Here is a 25168-nt window from a genome sequence, read left to right on the forward strand (position 1 = left end):
ATAGTCACTTAAGTACAGATTTAGCACACAGAAAAGTCAAAGTAACATTTCGTCAAATTGCAAGGGAACGCGTCAACGTTAAGACTGCAAGAAGAATTCTGCTAACAAACGCAGAGGAGACATTGAGTAGGTCGAAAGAGTACACGGATGGTCTCTACGTGGGGAGTAATCATGAACTGCTACGACAGGGGGAAAAAGAAGTCAACACGAGGGTTTCTCTGTTTAGAGTGAGAGATTGGCAATTGGGGTCATCACAAACAAGAAAGGCGGATGAAATATATATCATTTCTTCATATGGTCAGACAATGTGAAAAAATATCATCCACGCAATTCACGAAGGTAGCAAGAGAGATATCCATTTCACCGTCATTTTAAAAAGTAATGCATGCAAGTTCTTTAAACGAACGATCCACACGAAAACGGGAAATGAAATTGAGACTCTGTAGGTAATCAATATGGCCTTAGGGAAATTACAGTCGCCAGAGGCGCAGTTCAGACATTACGATGGGTAATGTAAGAACGGCTTAAATAATTGCAGACACGTTCATAGGATTTGTCGATGTAGAAAAAGCTTTCAACGAAGTAAATTGGTGCAACATTATTGAATTTCATATAATAATGTGAGTAAAATGTGGTCCAAGAGGCATAATAAACAATATGCCCAAGGAACAGTTTGAATGAAAGACCAAAATGGAACTGATAAGGTTAAAATAGGTGTAAGACAAGGATGTGGTCTTTCGCCCCCACTGGGCAACCTATACATCGAAGAAGCAACGACAGAAATACACGAAAAGTTTAAGGGTGGGATCAAAATTCATTTGCTACCCTCAGTCAAAGTGAGGAAGACTTATATAAGCTGTTGAATAGCATGAAAAGACTGCTTACGACAAAATATAGAATGAGAATAAACCAAAGAAAGACGAAAGTGATTAGAAGTAACAGAAATGGGAGTAGCGATATACTACGAATTAGATCAAGTGATTGTACGGTAGAGGAAATTTGAAAAAGACAAGAATCGAAACTTTTGATATGTGTTGCTATAACTAGATACTGAAAATTGGGCGTGCTGATGAAATAAGGAAAGTGCTTCAAGGATAGGAACTGCAAAGGCAGACAAGGATTGGAACCATCCAGCAATTAATAGAGGATGCACGGTGCAAGTACCACTCCGAGATGAAGAAGTTGGCACAGGTGAGGAATTTATGGCGGCACGCTTCAAACTAGTCGGAAGACTGGCGACAAAAAAAGATCCTGCGACGATGCGCTGTTATTCTTTGGATTTACTCAATTTCCTCTATCAATCCTATCTGCTATGGACTGATGAAATATGTTCAGTTATACTTCGAACAGAGGTATTGTGAGCTACGTCATTGGTGGCTGCTCTACACATCCTAAGGATACGTCTAATACATCCCATTGTAACATTTTCCTTACCTGATATTGTTTTTATTAGGTCGTTGCATCTGAAATCGCACCGTAGTCTTCCATATTTAATGTATGTAAAATCATACAGCAGTGAGCCATTGTGAGTAACTTTCGCGAAAGGTTACATATGTGTGACATCAGCAAGTCTTCCTACATTTTATTACGGTTTTCTAGTGCTGTGACGCCTCCGTAAACAACACGAAAAGGCACATGAAGCATCAGACGTTACCCACTAGGTCGTCTATTTATTTAAGAGGCAGATGGAGAAGAAATAAGTAAGCTGTTTAATACTTCAAAAGTGATTGCCGTAATTGTTGATGCATTTATCCCACTGAGAAAGAAGACAGTCAGTGCCGCCATGGGAAAAAGGGTTGCAATTGCCTACAGAACCATTATTGTAGTCAGTCGTGTACAATGGAAAATTGTACTGAAATGCAGAAGGATCTGCAACGAACTGACGCATTGTGCAGGGAATGACAGTTGAAACTCGATGTAGACAAGTCTAATGTGCTGCGAATACACAGAAAGAAAAATCCTTTATCATGTAACTACAATGTAGCAGGTCAGCAACTGGAAGCAGTTAATTCCGTAAATTATCCGGGAGTAGGCATTAGGAGTGATTTAAAATGGAATGACCATATAAAATTAATCGTCGGTAAAGGAAGTGCCAGAGATTCACTGGAAGAATCCTAAGGAAATGCAGTCTGAAAATCAAAGGAAGTAGGTTACAGTACGCTTGTTTGCTCACTGCTTGAATACTGCTCAGCAGTGTGGGATCCGTACCAGATGGGGTTGATAGAAGAAATAGAGAAGATCCTACAGAGAGCAGCGCGCCTCGTTACAGGATCATTTAGTAGACGCGAAAGCGTTACGGAGATGATAGATAAACTCCAGTGGAAGACTCTGCAAGAGAGACGCTCAGTAACTCGCTACGGGCTTTTGTTGAAGTTTCGAGAACATACCTTCACCGTGGAGTCAAGCAGGATATTGCTCCATCCTACGTATATCTCGCGAAGAGACCATGAGGATAAAATCAGAGAGATTAGAGCCCACACAGAGGCATACCGACAATCCTTCTTTCCACGAACAATACGAGACTGGAATAGAAGGGAGAACCGATAGAGGTACTCAGGGTACCCTCCGCCATACATCTACACATGGATGTAGATGTCACCCGAATGGAATAAAAAGGCACGAATGTCTTCATTTATGGCTTTAAAAATGTGGAAATCGCATGGCTAGAGATTGGGACTGTATGGAAGAGCTTTATGCGGTCCCAGCGAAACTTCTGCTTCATAGTCGAAACAACCTTGGCAACTTATGGGTACTACAGTGGTTATGTAGACAACCGCAAAGATTCTTCCATGGAGCCATAGAACGTCTTGCCTCAGTATGTAATGAATGTATGGCAATTAATTTTGTATTAATGAACGTTTTAATTACTTGTTTCCCATCTGTCTCGTTTTTATTTGATTGCACCTTGTATATTATACAGATATTCGGCAGGGAAGGAAGTCGTACTTACTGTCAGATACGGAGTATAGTGTTTAGAATGGGATTCTTAGTGTGGCAGTGCCGTTCTTTAGCAATGGAGCTGAAGCTGCCGTTAAACAAGGAGGTGTAAGAAAATCAGCCGTGTACATTTCGGAAATCGTTTTGGAAATCACTTTTATCGGTACGTGGAAGTCTGGAAAACCCATAGGAGTGATTCTTAATGAGGCCATGTGATAAGTTGTACGATATGCGATGCGAATCACCATACGGCGCAATAGCAACCCTTGTCAATAGAGAGCGTGGGAACCCGAGTACAAGCGGCTTAACCGGTTCACGCTGTGACGGCAATGACACAACATTCGTACATATGTCTGTCATATCGTGCAGAACAACACGAAGTGCTGGTTGTTCCCTGAATTTGTGTCGCACTATACGCAGGGAGAGAAGTTTAGAGTCATACGATGTGTCTCCATAACAATTACACTGTGTGATGAAGCAAAGATGTATCCATCTGTGCAGTTAGTTAGTAAGGCTTCTACATTTCGCATAAGATATTAAAAACCACTGTTTTGACATTACATATGTTCTCTGCTATGTAGTCTTTCAGATTCGATTTAGAGGAAAATATTTTGCAAAAAAAAGAAGAAAGCTTTTTTTTCACATCTTCAAGTGTCACATCAATCCCTGATAATGAGCTTGATTTCGCTTCACTGTTACCCATAGCTACTGTGATACTTGGCAAGTAAATAGACTACTTGACATATTTCGAAAAGTTTGAAGTGAAGACTGTAGTTCCTGGCCAGTTTACATTTGGTGGGTTTTAGGTTGTACATTGCCCCATATCAAATATCGCTAAAGTGTCGAAATGGTTTCTGATGGTGGAAGAATGGCGATACCTCTCTCCGTTCGGAAGGTGATAGTACACGATACATTGCAGGCCGTCCAGAACCTTCCTGGCAGCCGTGTAGTACACGAGAGGCTGTTGCCGCCCGCTGTGACCTCTTATGCGGAGTGCAGAGCTGTATTAACTGTGCAGCTCCCTCATGTTTCTCTTTTTCCTATGCCGTCCAGACAAAAATATCAGTTACTTATTGGCGTGAAGGGTCGGTGGGACTGGTCAGCTGATGATATGTATATGTATAAATATATGTATATTCACAATATACATAAACAACCTTCGGATAACATCGGAAGTTCAATGTGGCTTTTTGCGAATGATGCTGGAGTATATCGAGAGGTTGTAACAATGGTAAATTGTACTGAAATGCAGGAGGATCTGCAACGAACTGACGCTTGGTGCAGGGAATGGCAATTGAATCACAATGTAGGCAAGTGTAATGTGCTGCGAATACATTGAAAGAAAGATCCCTTATCATTTAGCTACAATATAGCAGGTCAGCAACTGGAAGCAGTTAATTCCATAAATTATCTGGGAGTAGGCATCAGGAGTGATTTAAAATGGAATGACCATATAAAATTAATCGTCGGTATAGTAGATGCCAGACTGAGATTCATTGGAAGAATCCTAAGAAAATGGAATCCGAAAACAAAGGAAGTAGGTTACAGTACACTTGTTCGCCCACTGCTTGAATACTGCTCACCAGTGTGGGATCCGTACCAGGTAGGGTTGACAGAAGAGATAGAGAAGATCCAACGAAGAGCAGCGCGCTTTGTTACAGGATCTCTTAGTAATCGCGAAAGCGTTACGGAGGTGATAGATAAACTCCAGTGGAAGACTCTGCAAGAGAAACGCTCAGTAGCTCGATACGGGCTTTTGTTGAAGTTTCGAGAACATACCTTCACCGAGGAGTCAAGCAGGATATTGCTCCCTCCTACGTATATCTCGCGAAGAGACCGTGAGGATAAAATCAGAGAGATTAGAGCCCACACAGAGGCATACCGACAATATTTCTTTCCACGAACAATACGAGACTGGAATAGAAGGGAGAACCGATAGAGGTACTCAAGGTACCCTCCGCCACACACTGTCGGGTGGCTTGCGGAGTATGGTTGTAGATGTAGATGTAGACGTACATGTAGATGGTGACTGGATGTTTTTCTTTAGCTTATGCTCCATGATTCCGGGAAACTTTGTGACAGGTGAAAAAGAGCTCTGAAAACTAAATTTCTGTCTGGACGAAGCCGAAAATACATGTCAGAATTTTTCTTATCGTGAGGGGCTTATCTCATTCTTTGAAACATATTGCCGGCGCCTGCGCAGACTTGACCACCCACCGCTACACCACGGTGGTGATTGATATCTCTTCCAATTCAGCAAACGTTTATTCCGAATATTTCTCAAGCTGAATCATATACTACTTTGCGAAATTCGACACTTGCACAGATACTATCCTAAGTTTATTAATTTTTAACCAGTGTACATGTCCGGTTTTAGCACATGGAATGAAATGTCGTACTAGATGGTCTTAACTAAAAAGAAACTTTTCGTAGTGGGAGTTTTAATGTAACTGAAAACGCATGCACGAATTGGCTTACCGTAAAGATTAGCTTCTCAGCAGAAGAAGTAGCAAGTCCTAAATTTATGTCCCGCTTTGTCAGATTAGCTGACACTAACTCCAAAAAGTGGAACCTTTTTTGACTCAATCCGTAAAATTCGTGGAATTTGTTTTCGTGTTGGAATATTTCATGAGGAACCACAGCTGAAGTTCGGAAGGTAGAGGGTGAGGGATTGGCGGTAGTAAACCTGTGAGGAGGGCTCGTGGGTCGTGCATTGGTGGTTAAGTGGGCGGAACGAAGGTCCAGAGGTCGAGACTCGCTGCAGTAGGATTCGAACCTGCGATCGGAGCAGTAGCGCGGTTCCGGACTGAAGCGCCTAGAATCGTGGCCGACGAAACCTGTCAGTTTCAGTGTCCAATGTTCCATCGCTATTTCTCATTTCCGTCTTCAATAATATTTTTGTTTGTCATGATATCATCATTGTGAGATTGTAAGCTCTAAATAGCTTAGTGATCCTGATCAGTGGAGAACAGAAGGTAGAGGGTTGTCCAGAAAGTAGTGCAACGCGTTTATTTTTCTCAGCCGAAAACAATGCTACGAATGCGAAACATTACATATGTTCAAATGGCTCTGAACACTATGCGACTTAACTTCTGAGGTCATCAGTCCCCTAGAACTTAGAACTACTTAAACCTAACTAACCTAAGGACGTCACACACATCCATGCCCGAGGCAGGATTCGAACCTGCGACCATAGCGGTCGCGCGGTTCCAGACTGTAGAATCTAGAACCGCTCGGCCACACCGGCCGGCTACGGCTGAATTATGTTTCATATTAATGGACTTGTACTGGTGTATCCAGACGCAGTAAATTCCTCTTCAGAAGAACTGATGACTATAATTGCAATTGAAACTGAAGCGTCATTCGTGCTCTCCTGTTGCTCGTCGTACGGCATATCACACCGTGTACCGTATCATGCGTGGACGTGTGTGTCACGCCAATAAGCGTCGCATCGCCTCACGCAACCTTTATTGCAACGCTCTCTGTTGGTCCATCGTGATACGGAACAGCAACTTGTCAGATTTTTACCAAAGAGAAGTCACCAAACAACCATATTTTTTTCAGAAGTTGCTACCATTTTTACAAGACCGGTTTCGGCATCTTATTAATTCCTAATTCAGACTCTATGTACTTCTTGTATGGAGAATCCGATACATCGATGCATGCATAATCGGAGCCATCAATATTTCTACGACTTGACAACAAGTTGTCGTCAACTATTCGAAGTACACACTCCACAAAAAATTGACGAAACCCAATTACCGAAAACTCCGCCTACGCATGCATCGATGTATCTGTTTCTCTGCTGGTGGAGTGCATAGGTCGCTGAAGGTGGCATGAATGAGATGCCGAAACTGTTCGTGTAAGCAGAGCAACAACTTTCGAACGCATACGGCTGGTTGGTAGTTTTTATTCGGTAAATATATTGCAACGTGTCGTATCGTATGTCGGATCTCCTCCGTTTGAACCGCGCCTTAGTCTGCACGACTGGACAGGAAACTTGATCGTCGCCCATCGCGATGTCACAGATCGATCAACTAAAAACGTGGAGCGTTTAGACTGATATCCAGGGCGGGACCGCGGGTTGAATTTGCGCTTTGGGGACGGCGGCGGGCGTAGCAATTACCACCTGATGAATGGAGCGCGTCCGGTGCGGCGTGCTGCAGCAGAGAGAGGCGGTATTTGCTGTCGCGATGAGCGCCAGCCTGCGCTGTAATTAGTGCAAACACTGGCCGCCAGGGGCTGGGCGGCGCCTGGGGGCGACTGGGCGGCGCTAGCGGACCACCGCCGCTGCCGGACTCTGGGCGCCCACGTCATCCAGAGCGATTAACGGACTGCTCTGCACACTCACGACGCCTAAGTGTGTCCATTCCCACAGCATGCGTTTCTTCTCGGTGCTCATCGTCTTTTTGCAGGTTTACAATGTAAAAAATTAAGACGAACTAGACTGGTGCAGCCACCAGTCCTCACTCACACTGAACACCTCCCAATAACCTAGCCCATCCGTAAACGCTAATCCAGCAATCCTGTTGTGACCCTGTAACAACAACAAATCTGTAATATAGTACATATACAGGGTGTTTCAAAAATGACCGGTATATTTGAAACGTCAATAAAAACTAAACGAGCAGCGATAGAAATACACCGTTTGTTGCAATATGCTTGGGACAACAGTACATTTTCAGGCGGACAAACTTTCGAAATTACAGTAGTTACAATTTTCAACAACAGATGGCGCTGCAAGTGATGTGAAAGATACAGAAGACAACGCAGTCTGTGGGTGCGCCATTCTGTACGTCGTCTTTCTGCTGTAAGCGTGTGCTGTTCACAACGTGCAAGTGTGCTGTGGACAACATGGTTTATTCCTTAGAACAGAGGATGTTTCTGGTGTTGGAATCCACCGCCTAGAACACAGTGTTGTTGCAACAAGACGAAGTTTTCAACGGAGGTTTAATGTAACCAAAGGACCAAAAAGCGATACAATAAAGGATCTCTTTGAAAAATTTCAACGGACTGGGAACGTGACGGATGAACGTGCTGAAAAGGTAGGGCGACCGCGTACGGCAACCACAGAGGCCAACGCGCAGCTAGTGCAGCAGGTGATCCAACAGCGGCCTCGGGTTTCCGTTCGCCGTGTTGCAGCTGCGGTCCACGTATCGTCTCATGCGCCAGAGTTTACACCTCTATCCATACAAAATTCAAACGCGGCAACCCCTCAGCGCCGCTACCATTGCTGCACGAGAGACATTCGCTAACGATATAGTGCACAGGATTGATGACGGCGATATGCATGTGGGCAGCATGTGGTTTACTGACGAAGCTTACTTTTACCTGGACGGCTTCGTCAATAAACAGAACTGGCGCATATGGGGAACCGAAAAGCCACATGTTGCAGTCCCATCGTCCCTGCATCCTCAAAAAGTACTGGTCTGGGCCGCCATTTCTCCAAAGGAATCATTGGCCCATTTTTCAGATCCGAAACGATTACTGCATCACGCTATCTGGACATTCTTCGTGAATTTGTGGCGCTACAAACTGCCTTAGACGACACTGCGAACACCTCGTGGTTTATGCAAGATGGTGCCCGGCCACATCGCACGGCACGCTATCTGGACATTCTTCGTGAATTTGTGGCGGTACAAACTGCCTTAGACGACACTGCGAACACCTCGTGGTTTATGCAAGATGGTGCCCGGCCACATCGCACGGCCGACGTCTTTAATTTCCTGAATGAATATTTCGATGATCGTGTGATTGCTTTGGGCTATCCGAAACATACAGGAGGCGGCGTGGATTGGCCTCCCTATTCGCCAGACATGAACCCCTGTGACTTCTTTCTGTGGGGACACTTGAAAGACCAGGTGTACCGCCAGAATCCAGAAACAATTGAACAGCTGAAGCAGTACATCTCATCTGCATGTGAAGCCATTCCGCCAGACACGTTGTCAAAGGTTTCGGGTAATTTCATTCAGAGACTACGCCATATTATTGCTACGCATGGTGGATATGTGGAAAATATCGTACTATAGAGTTTGCCAAACCGCAGCGCCATCTGTTGTTGAAAATTGTAACTACTGTAATTTCGAAAGTTTGTCTGCCTGAAAATATACTGCTGTCCCAAGCATATTGCAACAAACGGTGTATTTCTATCGCTGCTCGTTTAGTTTGTATTGCCGTTTCAAATATACCGGTCATTTTTTAAACACCCTGTAAGTAATTCTGTTTATCTGATTTTACGATAAACCTAAGTCATTGATGTTCTGATTTCACTTCTTTTTGTTTCATGTCATTATGTTAAGAAAACGATAAATAAGTTTCAATGTGAATATTAATGTTTATGCCAAATGTCAATTAATATTGTAATAGAATTGAAATGTAACAAATGTCGAAACTGTTGTAAGATGTTTAAAATTGTAACTGTGCATCTGGTCCATACGTATGTGTTAGGATATGTAGAATACAAAACCTCGGGTGAATACCCGGTCTGTCAGGGAGCGGTAAAAGGTAGATGGCAGGCGAGCGCGGAAAAATCCGCACGGGCACTGCACGGCACAACGGGCTCAGTAAGAGTAGTTGGAGTTTGGCACTGGTTTGAGCAACACCTTCTAGAGCGAGGAGGCTCTCCTGGAAGACATAGCTTCACTGAGCCTCGGGTATGCCGTTCCAACGCCCACACAGCATGGTAAAATTTCATAGGCACTAAATGGAAAAGTGTTGCGACGCTAAGAAGTATTAAAGTGCCGATACGTCAAGAGCCATAGCTGTGGTTGTATGTGTGTTCCGTGCCTCGCCATCTCGCCGCCCGCCAACCGCCGCATCGATACTAGCAGGGTGAAACTTTTAGTACTGTATTCGTGTGGATCAGAGAGTGAACTATGTTTGTTTGGTGCAATAATAACCTAAATAGTACCAGAACGTTTCCATCATTTAATTATCCTCACAACTAACTTAAACAGGGTCCTTTCCAAACGTTGTGCAATCGGAGTGTCCCGAAAAGAAAATTAAAAATTGTGCTTATAATAATTATTTGCAGAACTAGCTATGTCAGAATGGTGTCAAAAGAAATGTTTCGTTAATGAACCAGTAAATGAATAGCGAAGGTCTAACGAAGTCGAAAGGTAACTTTAGTATTGATATAGCAATGAAGTTTATTATTTAGAGACAGATTTAAAGGCATTTAAATGAGCTGTAAATAAGATGAAAGGAGTAGAAACTTATATACTGGAAATCTTGAACTAATAATAAATTCAGTAATCTTTTTTTTTAAATACAGTGATCATAACAGTTTCGCCCCCCTTTCATTCATTTGAATTCTGAAGTGTTATAAATTGGTTTGACCAGCAAAAGTTAAAGTCAATCTAAAAGTCCAAATTTATCAGTGTTTTATCTTTATCAAAATTGACATTTTGTGTGTGTGTGGCATGAAATTACAATTTATAGCGTAACCTATGCCCGATTTTAATCATATTAATAGACAGTATAAAGTTTCGTAGTAAACATTATAGTGTAGTGTTACGTATTCATGATTTTTACATGTCACTACCAGACGTGAAACTATCAATTCAATACTTTTTCTGTTTCTAAAATTCTACTATATTATGCAGTGTTACAACTTCTTGTTTTGCATGAATGTATAGCAACTTGTACGGGGAAGAAACTCAGTTAATGCCTAATTAGGCTGGCGACCGTATTATTGTCACATTGGTAGCATATTCTAGTCTTCTTTTGATCCATCCTGACGTGTGATTGCATTTCGAACTTACTTGACGTATCATTGTTATTACAGAGTGGGTGTAAGTCTGATTTGCCACCATTCAGGCACACACGGTCGATATCTATGTGAAAATCCTTTCTCATAAGGTGAAACCCGCTCACTTACCGTAGCACAGGCTTTAACGAGTACTGTGTCACGAGGGTTACGACCCCTTTCCTTCCCAATGCTGCCGCACCTCTACCTACACATCCCACCAACCCTCACCTGCACATCCTCCACATCCTCTTCCAAAGAAATTTCAACCCTCCCTGACCACTAACTCCACCCGACATATACGTATCCTAGCATCTCTGAACCCACTCCATCCTATCGAGCGCTCGTCCATGGACTCCCTCCTCACCCTCTCCCCCACACCACACCTCCTCCTTTCCCCCTTCCCTGTCGCCTCCCCCACCCCTCTTCCCTTCTGTAGCTTCCAATACCAACCATACCTCTCTCCGCTTTCCCTATTTTTATTTTCTTAGCGTCTAAATTAGAAACAGTGGATTTTTTGTACCACCGACAGCCCATCCCCTCCGCAAACGCAGGGTGAAGGGGGATGAAATAACAATAAAAAAAGTTTGGAATGTTACTTATAATCCGTGTTAGTTGCAAAACATTTATTCAGATGACCGGTTTCATTGCATAAAAAGTGATTGTGGTATCCCTGCAGACATTGTCTGTTTTTGAAAAAAAAAAAAAAAAAAAGTCTGATGCTGAATCTTACATCAAATGATCGGAACCCTTCATCCAGTCGTGCGTTAGCTGGCAAGGTCTTATCTCGTGGTTACTAATCAACTTCAATAATCTCCCTACTACTCCCAATCTTTGTCGTGAGTGCCGTCGCTCTGCTTGACCACCTGTATGTTCAAAATCATCGACTGTAATTTCATCGTCATCGCGATCGCTTCATTCTCTCATGTATCTTAACGAACAACATTATGTCATTGTATCACAGCGACACGCATTAACATATGCTGAGTAAACCGAATGTTAATCGCGTGTGGGCTTTGTAATTGAAACATTGCTACGGCCTGTAGAGTATACGGATGATATCCTAAACTCAGAAGACACAACATTGTATCTGTTAAGGGATTAAAGTCTTCTTGAATTTCTTAAATGATATAACGTTGGCCGTCGATTGAACTATATTTTGTCACTTCAAAATATGAATCAAGTCCAAATCCGGTGACAGCGTCGTCGAAGACGTTCAACACTTACAAGGCAACATTCCCAAGTGTCAATGAAAGATCTTGATTAAAGTTCGCGTGTGTGTAGAAGGGCAGTGTACTGTAATACGTATTGCTTTGTTGGTGCCCAATTTCACTTTCACGGGGTAAAAGGCATCCAGAAAGGTAATTTGGAATGTCAGGTTTAGAGGGCTTCGAAACGATGATACATAGAAAATGTTTCTCGTTTAAAAGTTGATGTGTAATTAATAATCTTGGAAACTATATAATCAACTTGTAACAACAACAACGCTGTACTATCATACAAATATGTTTTTTCAGATTTTTCGGTAAATTAGTGTAATCGATGTTCTGATTTCATTACTTTTTTGGTTCATTTCATTGTGTTAAGAAAACTATAAACAAATTTCGATGTGAATATTAATGTTTATGTCAAATGTCAAGCAATGTTGCAATAGAATTGAAGTGTAACAATTGTTGAGGCTATTGTAAGATGTTAAAGTTGTAATTGTGCGTCTGGTCCATGCGTAGTCAATGTATTAGAACATGTAGAATGCAAAACCTCGGGTGAATAACCTGTCTGTAGGGAGCGGAAAAAGGTGGACGGCAGGCGAGCGCGGGAAAATGCACACGGGCGCTGCACGGCATAACGGGCTCAGCAGTAGTAGTCGGAGTTGGGCATTGGTCTGAGCAACCCGTCCTGGATCGAGGAGGCTCTCCTGGAAGACGTAGTTTCATTGAGCCTCGGGTATGCCGTTCCGACGCCTATACAGCATGGCAAAATTCCATAGGCACTAAATGGGAAAGTATTGCGACGCTATAAAGAAGTAAAGTGCCGATACATCAAAAGCCATTGCTGTGGTTGTATGTGTGCTCCGTGCCTCGCCATCTCGCCGCCCGCCAACCGCCGCATCGATACGAACAAGTTGGAACTTTTAGTACTGTATTCGTGTGGACCAGTGTTACTTTTGTTCCATACTGTTCAATAACAACTTAAATTTTACCAGAACTGTCCTATCATTTAATTATCCTCACAACTAACCTTTCCAAATGTTGTGCAATCCGAGTGTCCCGAAATGTAGAATTAAAGTTTCTGTTAATAATAATTACCTGCAGACCTAGCTATGTTAGAATGATGTTTAAAGAACTTTTTTGTTAATAAACTAATAGACGAATAACAAAGGTCTGACAGAGTTGGAAGATAATTTTGATATTGATTGAGTAGTGAAGTTAAATCATTTCGAGAAAGATATAATGGTATTTAAATGAGCAGGAAATAAAATGAAAAGAGTAGTAACTAATATATTGGAAATCTTGAGCACATAATGATTTCAGCAATCGAATTTTTTAATACAGTGATCATAAGTTTCAGGGTCCCCCCCCCCTCCCCTTTTCTTTTTATTCATTTGAATTCTGAAGTGTTCTAGACTGATTTGATCAGCAAAGTTAATGTCAATAAAAAGAAACAAAATTTATCAGTGTTTTACCTTTATCAAAATTGACATTGTGTGTGTGATTCGAAAGTGCTATTTCTAGGGTAACCAATGCCCGATTTTAATCAGATCAATAGACAGTACGAAGTTTTGTAGTAAATAATATAGTGTAGTGTTATGTATTTAGGGTTTATCCCTATCAGTACAGAAAGTGAAATTATCAGTTCAATAGATTTTCTGGGTCTAAAATTTACCATATTATGCTGTGTTACTACGTGTTGTTTTGCTTGAACGTACATCAACATGTACAGGGAAGAAACTCAGTTAGTGCCTAATTAGGCTGGCGACCGTGTTATTAACAAATTGGTAGCATCTTCTGTGTTGTTTCTTGTCCGTCCTGACGTGTAGTTGCATTTCGGACTTGCTTGACGTATCATTGTGATTACGGAGTGGGTGTAAGTTTGATTTGCCTCCATTCAGGTACACGCGGTCAATTTCTATACAAAATTCCCTTCTCATTAGGTGAAGCCCGTCAACTTACCATAGTATAGGCTTTGATGAGTATCGTGTCCCAAAGCGCAGTATTACAAACTTTCGCAATAATTAAAAATTTTTCAGAATACTCCACCATCATTAACTAATTTTGAATCAAAAAAGCTCTTGTTCACCATAAATTAAAGAAGCTTTCAAGCCACACACATCCCTGTGTAATACAGCTGGTTTCTGAACTACCATTTTTGGAAAAAAAGCTGTATAGACTGTCCTGTAGGAGTATTTCCAACAGTCAAAAGTCAAGTATATGGGACTACTGGCGGCCGAAGAGAGCGGTCGTATATGCGTGAGGTATGCTTGCTTGTGAATATCAGTGTGTGTTTTCTGTGTGTTTGCTTTCTGAAGAAGACTTTGGCTGAACGTTCAGTGTCCTTGTGTTGGGCGTCTCTGTAGCTCAACGTATCATCTTCACGGCGAGCAGCAATCTATGGTTTCCATAATACTTTTACTATGTAAGAACTAGTTTCTGGCTTAACTGCGTGTTTGAATTTACCAGCATGTAGAGTGACTCGGTGCTTGACTGTTTGGTATTTACCTCTTCAGCACCGATTACCTACAGTTGTCTGTAGTGGTAAAAGAGCACAATTCTTCGTCGATTGAACCTAAGCCTCTCTTCGTTGATTGGTTCGCTTGTTACTGAGCACATACCTTTCGCAGTGGGTTGTGGATGACTGTGATAATTAAGGAGGCAAAGTTCTCCGTAACTACCGACAATGAGTATGATCGTCGCTCACATGTAGATTCCTTTCTACATCTACATCTACATTGATACTCCGCAAGCCACCCAACGGTGTGTGGCGGAGGGCACTTTACGTGCCACTGTCATTACCTCCCTTTCCTGTTCCAGTCGCGTATGGTTCGCGGGACTTTCGTGAGCCTGAGCAGCATTTTGTAATCGACAAAAACTCCAGAGTTTAACGGTGCATCTGTACAGACGACTGGAACTTGACCCGTTGATGATCACGGGATAACAGCGTCTTCAACGGTTTACAGCATCCCACAGCAGTCTTTGATATGTGTGCGTTCTTAGAAGAGCTTCGTCAGTCTGTACCTCTAATCTTTCACATTATCTGGTTTCTTCCGATGACTGCAAGAAGTCTCATCCGAAAATACCTTTACCAATACAATCTGATGAAACGACAAATTCGAACGGCTGTGTTCGATCGTTGACGGTTACTCTTGCAGTACATGTAGGCCGGACGTATTTTCCATTTGCGGTTTTCAGCGCAATCCGTTTCGTATCACGGAACATAGCCTTCTTTAGCTGATAAGATCTGAAATTACACAAAAAGAAGTCCCTGAGTCGACTACCGTCCAAACAGGATGGCTGTCAGCAAATATGTCGATTAGATTTTCTGTCATGCTGGTAACTGTCGCCCTTGGAGGGTTTTCATGTGTGTGGCCACATGTCAATAGACTATTGCCTCTCTTAGTTTTCCTGAACCGGGTGGGTAGGCGAGCGGCTGGTACCTCTGTGCTACGATTTGGGACGGCTACCTCGTCAAGGCTATAGCGATGGGCATCGTGAGACCGGACGACTACGGTCGTTTTCAGTTGACTGCCGTGAATAGGACTATTGAAGTGGTTAAAGTTCTGTGTCGAACACTAGTCTTCTTTCTCTGCAGTGACGTACAAGGTGTCCAGCACGTCCTCAGTAAAAACAGGCTGGTGTGCTGTCCTCCGTCTCACAAATGTCTGTTCTTCTGCTGTGTGTTCTGCCTGATGGAGGACTTGGATGCAGCTGCTTTGGTCGGTTGCTGGGTTGCCATTTGACGGCTGCAGCATAATTCCGAGTTCGTCGCGTTAATTCTCCATGACGCGTTCGTTTGGTGACTGGAAAAAGTTTCAAATGTCGAAACACCTCTTCTTCAGCATTCTCTGTTATCTCCTGCCGTGCGGTGTCGACCTTCGGGGCAGCTATCTCTTGTGTGATCAGTCTGACATTTCTGGCTGCCATACACCGTTGCGAGGTATCAGGGGTACGTGAGAGGCGAGCTTACTGTGTCCTCCCCCAACTGTTATAGGTACAGAATTATACAGTCGGTCATACATCTCTCGTGTAACTATTTTTCTCGATTCTGTGGCACAATTCATAAATTCTTCTGTCGTTGGGAAGTCCTTTACCAGAAGGGTTTGGTACACGTGTTCTGCAATCCCTTTCAGCAGTTGTGAAATTTTGTCGCCTTCTGTCAAAATCAGATTCACAATGTTGCAAAGGCCCAAAACATTTTGTTTCGTTTCACCATGACGTTGGGCGCAGTTCTTCAGTTGCTATTCTGCTAAGCTAACCTTGCGGTTTGTTGTCATCTAATGTTGTCTTCTGTTCATCCCGATATTTGTCCCAGCTATTGTGCTACTCTTCGTTGTTCTCGAACAACTGCTGGTCTGTGCCGTGCAAGTAAAAGTACACATTTGCCACACACATCATGTCATCACAACTGTTGTGTTTCTGTCTCGCTCGAAACCTTTCATCCACTTCGTTAGGTTGTGGCCAGCATCTCCGAGAAAAACTGGTGGTTGCCTGATGTGCAGTCGACTTACTGCTGTTTAGGAATCTATCTGCCTGCAGAATATATGGGCGTCAGGAGCGATGTACTGCTTGTATTCTGTTTCCTCTCCGCGCACGGCTTTTGCTTTGGCTAATTGGAGCCACGGGGAAGCAAATGTTTTGGAGGGCCGGTGTCTCCGCCAAACAGTGTCACTTTGGAACCTCCAGCTAGTCCGAATTCGAAGGCAGGGTCGCCAGAAAGTTTAACACTTAGTACTGAAAGAACGTTTTTACTGAAAAAAACCTACAGCCAGAGGAGAAATGACTAGTGGACGGATAGTGCAGATACCTGTACAAACTTTGTATACTCCGGAATGCTGGTACTTATACAGACACCGACTACTCCAGAATATTCAAACATCACAAACACAAAATAGTTCAAGAACCTTCCAGGAATGATAAATTCTACACTCCTGGAAACTGAAATAAGAACACCGTGAATTCATTGTCCCAGGAAGGGGAAACTTTGTTGACACATTCCTGGGGTCAGATACATCACATGATCACACTGACAGAACCACACGCACATAGACACAGGCAACAGAGCATGCACAATGTCGGCACCAGTACAGTGTATATCCACCTTTCGCAGCAATGCAGGCTGCTATTCTCCCATGGAGACGATCGTAGAGATGCTGGATGTAGTCCTGTGGAACGGCTTGCCATGCCATTTCCACCTGGCGCCTCAGTTGGACCAGTGTTCGTGCTGGACGTGCAGACCGCGTGAGACGACGCTTCATCCAGTCCCAAACATGCTCAATGGGGGACATATCAGGAGATCTTGCTGGCCAGGGTAGTTGACGTACACCTTCTAGAGCACGTTGGGTGCCACGGGATACATGCGGACGTGCATTGTCCTGTTGGAACAGCAAGTTCCCTTGCCGGTCTAGGAATGGTAGAACGATGGGTTCGATGACGGTTTGGATGTACCGTGCACTATTCAGTGTCCTCTCGACGATCACCAGTGGTGTACGGCCAGTGTAGGAGATCGCTCCCCACACCATGATGCCGGGTGTTGGCCCTGTGTGCCTCGGTCGTATGCAGTCCTGATTGTGGCGCTCACCGGCACAGCGCCAAACACGCATACGACCATCATTGGCACCAAGGCAGAAGCGACTCTCATCGCTGAAGACGACACGTCTCCATTCGTCCCTCCATTCACGCCTGTCGCGACACCACTGGAGGCGGGCTGCACGATGTTGGGGCGTGAGCGTAAGACGGCCTAACGGTGTGCGGGACCGTGGCCTAGCTTCATGGAGACGGTTGCGAATGGTCCTCGCCGATACCCCAGGAGCAACAGTGTCCCTAATTTGCTGGGAAGTGGCGGTGCGGTCCCCTACGGCACTGCGTAGGATCCTACGGTCTTGGCGTGCATCCGTGCGTCGCTGCGGTCCGGTCCCAGGTCGACGGGCACGTGCACCTTCCGCCGACCACTGGCGACAACATCGATGTACTGTGGAGACCTCACGCCCCACGTGTTGAGCAATTCGGCGGTACGTCCACCCGGCCTCCCGCATGCCCACTATACGCCCTCGCTCAAAGTCCGTCAACTGCACATACGGTTCACGTCCACGCTGTCGCGGCATGCTACCAGTGTTAAAGACTGCGATGGAGCTCCGTATGCCACGGCAAACTGGCTGACACTGACGGCAGCGGTGCACAAATGCTGCGCAGCTAGCGCCATTCGACGGCCAACACCGCGGTTCCTGGTGTGTCCGCTGTGCCGTGCGTGTGATCATTGCTTGTACAGCCCTCTCGCAGTGTCCGGAGCAAGTATGGTGGGTCTGACACACCGCAGTCAATGTGTTCTTTTTTCCATTTCCAGGAGTGTATATAACAAGTAATAGATGCCGGTTGGGTTTGAGCAGCGACTCCACAGCACTCCAGTCAAAGACGCTAGCAATTACGTTACACTGCATACATGACAGGCCACAGCAATGATATAACTTCCAGAACTGTAACTTCGATCCCAAGTCATTTTCGTGTCGTTAGGTTGTTGAAAACACAACAGTTGTTAACGTTAACGAAATGAGTAAAAAGTATGTAATCCCATACGAGATACCAGCGGTGTATGTAATTAATGCGGACATGAAACAAACAGGCTCACATCGTTCGTACGTAGTGCATGGGGGCTTCATTAAAATGCAATGTGTATCCGGTTGCGAAGTCTCGTAACCGGTTGGCCCTGACTAGTATTAGTACGCAATCTGACTGCTTAAAATAACAATAAAGAATGAAAGGAAATTTGCGTTAACACAATTGATTAATTAAGTCCCTTGCAATTATAAAAGCTACGAAACAACAACGCACAAGTATAACTGTTCTGTGTGTGGAAGTGTGATTCAACGTACATGTATCTGGCATGGTTCTTCCTCAGTACGAGATATTTTAAACACCATTTACAATGAAGTAATTGAAAAACCAGAAATACTATAATTGCACATAGAAACCAGAATTACAAGTCTAATACATGAACACCAGCCAGATGCTTTGTTGACTGAACCTGTAACCAAGAGGCATTGTCATTAAGGAAATGTGAAATAATTTTTTTTTCTTTACCTCCATATATATTGACGAAAAATACACTGTGATCATTGCAACATCTTCCATCTATACATTACACCAACCGAACAGCATCTACTGTCTGGCCCAACGGAACAACAACTGCACACGACATGCTCTCAACTAAAACTGCTCTCGACATCCTCTCAACAAGTACTGCTCACGGCAACCTCTGAAGTACTACTGCCCCAGTGGAGGCGGCGGAATAATAATCTTTGGCGCAATCTCTGGCGCTGTGACTCAGTGTAGCCACCTTTAGTAGTTCATAAACGTTGACAGTTACTCTAATTCCATCACCTTAACCACTTGAAAACGAGTTAACGTGACAATTCATATTGCGGAATTTATAATAAATGGAACACTCGATGGCGAACATGATGTCATTTACAGATTAAAGAATGTTTGTTCGCACTTCAGTAAACCGCGTGAGACTGGCGCAGTGCCAAGCAGACCCTTTTCAGCTGAAAGTGCAAACTAACAGAATGAGGAAGAAGACATAATCCAATTTGTAGAACGTAATCCTTCGATAAGGACATGCGAAATTTCTAGACGAACCAGTATTTCACATACAAGAATATACACATCTTCATCTACATGCATACTCCACAAGCGACTCTCTGGTGTACGGTGGAGGTTACCATGTACTACTACTAGTCATTTTCTTTCAACCGAGCGAGGAGGCGCAGTAGTTCGGGAGGAGGACGGTACAAACCCGCGTACGGCCATCTTGATTTGGCTTTACCTTGATTTCCATAAATCGCTTCAGGCCAATGTCGAGATGGCTCCTTTCAAACGACACGGGCGCGTTCCTTCCCAAAACTTCCCTAATTAGAGCTTGTGCTCCGTCTCTAATGATCTAATTGTCTATGGGATCTTAAGCACTGATATCCCGTTCCTCCTCATTTCCCTTCCTGTTCACTCGCAAATACAGCGAGGGAAAAATGGCTGTCAAAGTGCGTCCGTGCAAGGCATAATATCCCTTTGTGACAATTGCCGGAAATGTACTTTGACCGACAGATAATCGTTCTGCAGCCAGCTCCAGATGCCTGTTCTCTAACCTTTCCCAACAGTGTAGCAAAAACAACGTCGTCCTCCCTCCAGGGATTCCCATTTGAGTTGGCGAAGCGTCTCCGTAATACTCGCGTGTTGTTCGAACCTACCGGTTACAAATCTAGCAGCGTGACACTGAGTAGTTTCAATATCTTCCCACAATGCGACGTGCTGGGGATCCCAAACAGTCGAGCAGCACTCTCGAATTGGTCGCACAAGTTTCTACACCCCGTCTCCTTTGTAGAAGAACCACACTTTCCTAAAACTCTCCCAAAAACCGAAGTCAACCATACAGCTGCCTACCAGCCACGGAACGTGTCCGTTTCGTGTGATACAGCTTTACACCGTTACGTCCAGACAATTAATCGACGCGATTGCGTCAAGGAGCACATCAGTGACACAGTTTTATCACAGAAGTATCCCTGCTACTCACGTGCATTAACGTACATTTTTCTGTATTAAGAGCAATCTGCCATTCACCACAAATGATTCCAATGGCTCTGAGCACTATGGGACTTAACATCTGAGGTCATCTGTCCCCTGCAACTTAGAACTACTTGAACCTAACTAACCTCAGGACATCACACATATCAATGCCCGTGGCAGGATTCGAACCTGCGACAGTAGGAGGCGCGCGGTTCCGGACTGAAGCGCCTAGAACTGCTCGGCCACAGCGGCCGGTTTCATTTATCACACCAAATACAAATTCTGTCTATGTCACGTTGTATCTTTCTGCAGTCACTCAACAACCACACTCCCGTGTACTACAGCGGCATCAGCGAACAGCTGCAAATTGGTGCCCACTCTATCCGTCACATCACTTACGTGTAAGGGGCGATCAAAAAGTTTCCGTTCGGAGGCCGTACAGTCCAGGATCAGTATGCCAATCAGGCAAAATCGACGTCAGCATTGAAGCAATAATCGTACCGACGCAACGGGTTGAAGGGCTCCCCTTTTGGTGAGACACCGTGTCCTGCTGCCGAAGAAGCTCGCAACTGCCTGCCACACGTCGTCGTCCGACGGGAAACGTCTACCCTTCAAGGCCTTTTTTAAGGGCCGAAGGCTTCATAATCGCATGGGGAGAGGTTAAGACTACAGGGCGTGCGCTAGGTTGTCTCCCACTCATGATGGCGAAAATTCTGCGTTGCGTTATTTAGGGTGTGGGGACGTGCGTTGTAATGAAGCAGGAGCACACTTGCGCACCATTCCACAAAGGTGTTTCCCGACAGACATGCTGCCCCATAAGCATTCTTCATTCTCCCATAGATGTCTACTGGTGTTGGTCCTCATGAAGCTAACAAAAGAATAACAGCACGTTGCTCCAGTTTGGACGCATCTGGTAATAACGACGCCATAGTTTCCGCACCTCGGAAAGACGCAAAAGCTACACTCATCCTTTGCCTACATGTCGGTGCTTGTACCGGCTGCCTCTTTACGGTTCGCCGGATCAATTTTTTCCAGTGTTTCAGCAGGTATCTACAATTTCAGGTCTGAGAATTGTAGCCTGAGTCAGCCGAAACAAACCCTGCTCATCGCTTCTTTCATACGACGTCCATCGTCGACGAAAACCGTCGGTTTGTTTCCCACTACAGATAAAGTGATTTTTAAAGTGAAATTTGAAGTGCCCGTCCCATAGAGCGATCCCACACTGGTCTAATGCCTTATTCCTTTTATCGATCTGTATTAAGAGTAACAGTTAAACACGAAGAACAGGCAGTACTCCAGCAACGACAGAGCAGCGCTTCTGCATAGCGGTAGCAATCAGCACGGGCCACGGTGATGCTGGAATACTGGTCATTCTTCGTGTTTCATTGTCCCTTACGAATATCGCACTAGACTAATTTGAGCCCGCTCTGTCGAATGCGGGCACATAAAGTTACGCTTTCAAAATAATTTTATTTGTAATGGGAAACAAGCCGACGCTTTGCATCGACAGTGTCATTGGATTACATTAGATTAGTTTTTCGTTCCATAGATCCGTGCTGAGGAGATCCTCTTGGATGTGGAACATATCAATTCTTTTTAAGCTCAAATAACAATACTACTAGTATGAGTATATACAATAGATCATTTATTTCTATTACAAAATTCGTCAATGCAGTAGAAGGAGTTGGCCACTAATAAGTCTTTCAGGCTCCTTTGAAACTGATCTTTATTTCTAACTAAATTTTTTATGTTTGCTGGCAAATTATTGAAGATGAGTGTTCCTGAGTAGTGGACCCCTTTTTGAACTAAAGTAAGTGCTTTTAAGTCCTTGTTCAGATCATTTTTGTTCCTGGTATTGTACGTATGAACTGACCTGTTTGTTGGAAAAAGAGGTATATTATTTAGGAGATATTTCATTAAGAAGTAAATATACCGAGAGGCAGTAGTTAGTACACCCAGCTCTTTGCAGAAGTTTCTACAGGACGTCCGTGAATTTACTCCACAAATAATACATATTACACGCTTTTTGACTCTCAAAACTTTTGTTTGACTTGAAGAGTGACCCCAAAATATTGTACCATATGACATTATGGAATGAAAGCAGGCAAAGTATGCAAGCTTTTTCATTTTTATGTCGCCTGTGTCAGCTAACACTCGAATTGCAAATACAGATTTGTTAAGGCGTTTTTGCAGATCTGTGGTGCGCTCCTCCCAACTGAATTTATTATCAAGTTGTAATACTAGGAATTTGAGACTGTCAACCTCTTCTATCTGCTCTTTTTCATACTTTATGCATATGCTGGGTGGAAACGTGTTACAGGTTCTGAAGTGCATATAGTGAGTGTTTACGAAGTTTAATGTCAGTGACTTAGCTTTAAAACATTTATTAATATCCATTATAATATCATTAATAGATCTTTCTAGAACTACACTCGACATACCATTTATTGCAATACCTGTGTCATCTGCAAACAAAACGAACTTCTGCTTCTGCAGTGTATCTGATGAGAGATCATTGATGTACACAAGAAAAAGCAATGGCCCTAAGATGGATCCTTGTGGGACACCATATGTAATTTCTTCCCATTCTGAAGATGACTGCTGACTTAATTCACTAGTCCCTTGCACTGACACCCTTTGTTTCCTGTTAGCGAGGTATGACTTGAACCATTTTGCAGCACTGCCCGCGACACCATAGAATTCTAATTAATTTAAAAGGATGTTGTGGTTCAACACAATCAAGTGCCTTTGACAAACCACAGAAGATACCTGCTGCTTGTAATTTGCATAAGATGTGATGAGTGGTATTTGATTAGGCTGAGTGCAGCTCTATTTCGCAAAAAAGGATATTGCACGAAACTGCCAAAACATCAGAGACAATGCGCATGACGATTCCTAGGACAGACACCCTGTGTACCCGCATCGGTGTCGCTCTGCGTTGCATATACGATGCAGCAATGTGCTTAAGGGTGGAAGTTGACGAAATTGACCAAAAATGTCAATTTTGGATTTATTTTTCATTTCTTAGTACAACTGATGGACAATAAGTTCCCAAAGTTTCAATGTTGAAATCGCATCCTAAGCGCCTGAAAATTAATTAAAAGTGTGACACGGCCTCCCTGCCACGCCAAGCTCGAGGAATAACAACCCCTACATTCACAAGGAGAGGCTTCCAAATTGTATCCTGGATCTTGTCAAGCCCACTTACAGGTTTCTGGCCGATCCTGCACTTCTCAAAAAGTGTGTTCATGGCAAAACCCAAAATCCAAATGAGTCTCTAAATTCACTCACATGGAAACGAAGCTCTAAAAACACATTTGCATCTGCACAGTTATCAGAATAGGAACTTATGATGAATTTATTGTATTTAATAATGAGAACGTCGGGTGGACGAAGGTATTACAAAGGATGGGCTTCAGGGTGGCAAATTTTACTCAAGACATCATGAGAAAAATAGATTTACAGCCCGTCTCTGCAGCTGAAAAGTCAGTTGAAGACCTGGTAAAGGAAAGGAGACAGACAACAACAAACCAGAAGAGAAGCCTTGATGGGAAAGAGGACCTATAGTACAAATGTGGTCCCTTCTGAAGAAGTGACATAGGGAAAAAAGTTAGGTTGAACTTTAAATTGCGTTTCCTGAAAAGTTAGATTTTTGAAGTTTATGTACCTTTTCCTCAGATTCTATGAATGCTAAAATTATGAAATTTTGTAGACATATTTTCGTAAACCTAATAAACGTTGTCTCAACAGCAAATTTTGAAATTATGATTGCAAGCTGAGATACGGGGCAAAGTGCTGGGAATTTTGGATGAATTTAAAATTGTACTTGTGGAATTATAATTAAGAATTTCTGAAAATTCTCCTATTTGACCTATTCCATAAAGCTCATGAGAGAAGCTTACAACATAGAAAGAAATGAAACAGAGAAATTTTTTTAGACAGTTCTTGAATACTTTCTGAGAAAAAGGAATATACAGTATCTTTTGAAAATAAAACTTCAAATTTCATTCAAAAAAAGTTGAATATATATATAAGCAAAGGATTTTATATGTAAATGTGTTACTTTCATGTAACGCGTGGTACAAAACTTCATTGCCATATCTCCAAAACTGTGGATTTGGTGCATTTTTGAAATAGTGTGTGTTTTTCATCAACGTCCCCTCTTAAAAGGAAACTTCTTGATCGTCCCCTATTACAGAGAACGAAAGCGGTCCCATCACACTTCGATGGGGCACTCCAAACTCACCCATGTCTCTGATGAACACTTGCCTTCGAGAGCAACGTACTGGGTTCCATCACTGAAGGAGTCTTCGAGCCTCTCACACGTCTAGGTACCTATTCCGTGCCCTCACACATTCGTTAGCGGACATTAAGTATGCACTCTGCGAGCTAACGTCCCACAGATGTTAGGGCTCACATACCGTTACTCTTCATCGAAATGTCTTGGCTCAAACGGCTTCTGCTGGGTTTCCCTATGACGTAGGTTCTTGTCTGTCTTATTAGCACACTACAGTGCTTAGGTCTCAATAGACAATAGACGCCTGTGAATCTCCCCATCTCGTGCTGAATCTGCACTCTGCGCCGTTCCACAATTTCTTAAATGGCATTCACCCCAAAATCAAATTTACCTGGGAGGATGAGAATGAAGTCGGTCTCCCGTTCCTAGATGTGTTGGTATCCATAAGACCTGATAATACTCGACGTAAAAGTGTGTACA

Source organism: Schistocerca americana, chromosome 4, assembly GCF_021461395.2.
Source record: "Schistocerca americana isolate TAMUIC-IGC-003095 chromosome 4, iqSchAmer2.1, whole genome shotgun sequence".
Classification (NCBI taxonomy): Eukaryota; Metazoa; Arthropoda; class Insecta; order Orthoptera; family Acrididae; genus Schistocerca; species Schistocerca americana.